Consider the following 5,267-nt stretch of genomic DNA (forward strand, 5'->3'; position numbering starts at 1 on the left):
GACTACTACTACTATTACTACTACTACTACTACTACTACTACTACTACTACTACTACTATTACTACTACTACTACTACTACTAATAATAATAATAATAATAATAATAATAATAATATTAATAATAATATTAATAGCGATAATTATATTAACAATAAAAATAAAATAATAATAATAAAAACATGAAGGCTTGTTTGTTTAATCAGTATCTCGCGCTCGCTTACTCACTCTTCCTCTACATCTCCTCATTGTCTCTCCTTCTTATTATCCTCTCTGTCTTACTTTCTTTTCCTCTCGTTCCCTTCTCTTGCGAAGGGGAAGAGATCTCGCAGGAATGAGAGTGGCACGAAAGAGAGTCTCTGAGATAGAGCGTAACAGAGACAATGGGAGAGAGCAAATGGCCAAGGGTGAGAGCAAGAGTGTTAGAGAGGGGGAAGGAAGGAAGAGGGACAGGGTGACTGAGTGAGGGTGGAGAGAAAAGACGGCACTTTAGCATTTAGAAAAGACGGCAGGATAGCATTTTATTATATTATTATTATTATTATTATTATTATTATTATTATATTATTATTATGATGATGATGATTATTATTATATAAGGCCTAGACGCGTGACCCAAAGTTCGTCTACGATGGGTACCGATAGCAAGCCTGCATGCGGTGCACCTAATATACAAGCCCGCCGCTATCTCAGTATAATGCCCACTGATCTGGGGGTTCTCATCATTATTAGGCTTGTTATACAATCTCACTTACAATAATCATTCTGATTACAGATCATCTATATTTCTGTAGTTATGCAAAACTGGATGACGATTGGTGATCGACGATCGATGACTACTTGTAAATTATACTCAAATTAGTTGAGTATGTATCAACATAATACGATATATATACATTACACGATATACAGTACACTATACAACGATGTTGGCATTAAACTTTGCGCCAGCTGGCGTAAAAGAAGTAAACCGTGACCTAGACATTCATGATCATAATCTTGATCAGGAAACGCGATTTTCATCACCTCGCCGAATATTTACGTCGCGATGCACATCAAGAAGGAATGCCCATGACTGTGCAAAACAAGTAGATGGGGAAATAGTATGTGTCGTCGTTCAATATAACGTGCTCTCACTAGTCTTCGTATATCGCGTGTCGTTGTCAATGTTTAGTCCTGTCATAGCATGGCCATCTCAGCGTCATGTCCCTTACATGTTAGAGGTGTGCTAACCAACATTTTTAGTGGCAATCTCTATGACCTCCGTGATCTATATATTAGCAGTGTGTCGACGAACATTCTTAATAGTCCGATCTTTCGGGGAACTACCTAACGTGAATTTATACTACATAAGATAAATAGTAATAAACATGTATATATGCGTATCAATGTGTATAGTGCGTTACTATAGAAGTACACTTAGCTCGTGCCTAGTTCTATTCTAAGGTAATATCGTAAGGTAATCACATATTTTAATAAGGTGTGGACTACTACCAACCAGTGAACGATGTTTTGGTGAGGCCAAAGCAGCGACGAAGGCATGACCGGCGGCAGAGACAGAGACGACGACAGGGACATAGGGGGTAGAGACAGAGACATAGACAGAGACAGAGATAGAGACAGTTACAGGCGGAGACTGAGACAGAGGCAGATGAAGGGTATAGAAAGAATGAAAGATGGGGTCGTAGAGTGAGTATAGGAAAGGGTGCGGGAGAGAAAGGAGAGGTATAGGTCTCCTACCCTCCCTCTCTGCTCTCTCTTGCTTACTCGCCGTCCCCTTTCTCCCATTCCTTATCTCTGTATCATTTTTTTTCATTCTCGCGTTGTCTCCGCACGTTTCCGCACTCTTTTTCTTACTATTCTATCGCACGTTTTCCTGACCGAGCTTATACAATAGATTCATTTTGTCCCGCATCAGTGACTCTTTGACGCATGCTGTGCTATAGTTGCGTATCTAGGCACGAGGAAATATGACTGGAGTCAAAGCAGTGCAAACGGTGCCACTACACATGCTCCACACACACATTATTGAAATCCCCAAAAATATGGCATGGCAGGAACTCTATTCTAGCAAAGCAAATCATGGCATTCGTGACGTCTAATAAGACATCACTGGCTTCACTCTGATTTCGAATGTGTTTTACATTAGTAAAGAATACCGCCATGTGATATTCGCGTAAGTCTAAATTCGGTCCACTACGGAGAGTGTATATACGCGCTGTGTTCGTTAGTTCAGACAGAGGTATTTATTGAACTAAGAACTAATAGTATTAATTCCTTATATGATATTCCCATTCAACATCGGAATCCTAAAGCGGCATCAACTCCTAACGCCTTCAAACAACGTAAAAGCCCAAATTGTTGAGATACATGGTGTCATACACGCACCAGATGTCTGTTATCAGAAGTGCACCAGAATCGGATAACCGTAGAACAACATGTAGGCCTAAGTACGTCTTAGTGCCAGAAAACACTCTGCAAACCGGTTCATAATCACAAAATCCGCGTTTCTGCATCGTATATCAGTTTTCAACATTACTACAGCTATTATAGCTATTATCTGGTCGCTGCCGCCGATCAGAAGCAGAAACTTCGTTTGAACGGGTTCCGTATGCCACAACGAATTATTTTAGATCTCACTTTGAATTTTCTGTCGATGTTTTCAATGCGATAAAGTACAACACGGAACTGATTGAAAGCATATCTGAACTAGAATATATCATATTAGATAACTATAATCTCAAAAATATTATTTTCGTAGAGTTGGATCAGCTTTAAGAATCGTCTTTGCCACAGCGCCGGTATGTATAGATCGCAGTGTCATCGAGATTATTGACTATTGACTATCAGACCATGCAGTGGGATGAAATAATAGCGTAATAGCGCTGCCCAAATGCGATTTCGGCACATGGAGGTACAGTGTGTATTACGATCTAACTAAATTTATTATTCACCCCTAATTATAAGTATAAGTATATATTATATTATAATTATTATATTCTATTTTATTATATTATATTATATATATTATATATTATAATTATATTGTAATTATAAGTATAATCATTAATACTACTTCGATGTTAGAGTGCTATAGTTGGCGGATCAATTTTACGTTAATAAGTAACAAATACCAGAATCAAATCAATGAAATCAGTGCGAGAGACGTGTCGGGCATGTCGCTCGGAGGGATTTCATCGATGTAGAATCGACGTGGCGAAACTGTCGGACGAGAGACGAGGTCGTGAGAGAGGCAAACGAGGAAATGGGACGGAGCATGCGATGAGCGAAACAACTTTATATGGCAGGACAGCGCACCACACATACACACGCACATTCACACGCGCGCGCACGCATACATACAAAAACGCACGCACGTGCACGCATGCACGCACTCACAAACACGCTCGCACGCACACGCGCACGCACACGCACACACGCTCGCACGCACACACGTATATTTCTACGCAATACATGAATAACGGCGCTAGCCACTCACTCACCGGCCGACGATGATAACGCATATACATGCGTGACGTTGCGCGGAAGCTTGCTCCTTCAGGTGTGCCCATCATGCTCACTCTCGCCCCTCTTATACCGGCTGCGTGCTCATCGCGTTATCATCGCTCGCCATCGTTACGCCGTGCCCTCGCGCCGCGCGCCAGCACATGCACAATGGCCGCCGTCCTGCGTGAACGCTCACGTCTGATCAGGAGTCTATCAATAGACCAACACAATAAATCATAGGTAGACTATAGGTAGACTAAAAGTCATTAGATCATAAGAGATAAAAGGTCATAAGATAAATAGAAAATAGATAAAATAGATAAAAATCGTAAGGGTACTAAATGTTGAATTTTTCCGGTTTCAGTCTGTCTTACTCCTATTGATAGACTCCTGGTCTGATCATAGCGAGTTATTCTTTGCCCGCGCCTTCCAGCGATGACGCCGCGTCTCCGGCGTGTACACAGTGTGGGTGGAGTGGGCTTATGATCGCTACGAACTAACAGCGGCGTTCACACTGCTGTCATTGGTCGAGTTTTTTTCACGTCTTTCGCGTCTTCAAAATCACGTAGTTGATCGGGGTAAGGTTATGTAACCCTAGGAACATGTTACAAGAAAAACAGACAAAGTGTGACAGTTGGAATTTTGATGATAATTTCAATATGGTTATGTTAAAGGAAAGCCAGGTAGGGGCATAGAAAGAGCACAGAAGTGACCGTTGCAACAATATAAGATATCGATCAGGAGTAATTATAACAAAGTAAACAAACAGGGTTCGAAGATATGCAATGAGCAGCAGATGGAATCGTTGCTTGTATCAGTTGGCTCGTAGGTCAGTGCATGGCCGCTCTGCGATTAATCAGTAATCTGACAGTAAGTGTGGTCATGGATGGCGATATCCAAGAGATGCGGAACCAATACAGGAGCATAAATGGGTGAACAGCAAATATCATATACCTAACTATATTGTAGATGCGTTAGGAGTACTACGGAAGTAGAGGTTCTGCAAAAGACTATAGAGAGAAGACAAGACAAGCGGTAACATGAACTGGCGTTTTACTCAACCTCTAATCCGAGACATAAATTCTCTCAGTGCACTACTAAATAAAAAGAGAGCGTTTACTACAACAGTAACCGTATCACGCAATTACACCTTTCTCAGCGGGTGTCGCTTTTACAAAAACTTCTGAGGAAGGGCGTCCCCCACTATTTATACGTCGTGGCACGGACCCAAGACCGCGCGCCTTCCTCCACGTCACCGGTCTCGTTTTAGCTCCCACTAGGCCAATCGGCCTTACCGAATAAGGTGGGGTAAGTATTTCCCACTTGGCTCGATTCCATGATCCGATTCTGGCCCTGGTGTCAGCATAGTCATCCACAGGATGGCACCTTCGCGGTCGATATCTAGAGCTGCCTGTCACAATCCGCAAGAATTCGGGGATTCATGACCGTGGTTTCCGGCTAGCCGGCTCTGTCCCGAGCCACGGCTCGCTTTGATCTCGGGCCCGACCGCTGACCTTCCCGTCTCTGTTTGTACATTCCCCCTGCCACCGGTTGCGTTCCCGCATCGCCATCACTTCCCTGGCGTCTGGGAATTGGCCGCTTAAAATACAATACGTATATTAAATAAATAAAATAACAATATGTATTCCATCTATATCAGGAGTTAATAAAGACACGGGTGTATGTATGTGTGTGTGTGTGTGTGTGTGTGTGTGTGTGTGTGTGTGTGTGTGTGTGTGTGTGTGTGTGTGTGTGTGTGTGT

At 42.3% G+C, this 5,267-nt stretch overlaps 1 protein-coding gene across 1 annotated transcript in view; it reads right to left on the reverse strand.

Annotated features, from left to right (window-relative positions):
* Positions 1-3,555, reverse strand: part of LOC106810915 — a 14,406-nt gene extending 10,851 nt beyond the window's left edge. Inside the window, exon 1 of the mRNA XM_014814390.1 lies at positions 3,502-3,555. The gene's annotated coding sequence lies outside the window, so the exon portion shown is untranslated. The remainder of the gene's footprint in view (positions 1-3,501) is intronic.
* Positions 3,556-5,267: the final 1,712 nt, after the last annotated feature.

Source organism: Priapulus caudatus, unplaced genomic scaffold (assembly GCF_000485595.1).
Source record: "Priapulus caudatus unplaced genomic scaffold, Priapulus_caudatus-5.0.1 Scaffold486, whole genome shotgun sequence".
Classification (NCBI taxonomy): Eukaryota; Metazoa; Priapulida; class Priapulimorpha; order Priapulimorphida; family Priapulidae; genus Priapulus; species Priapulus caudatus.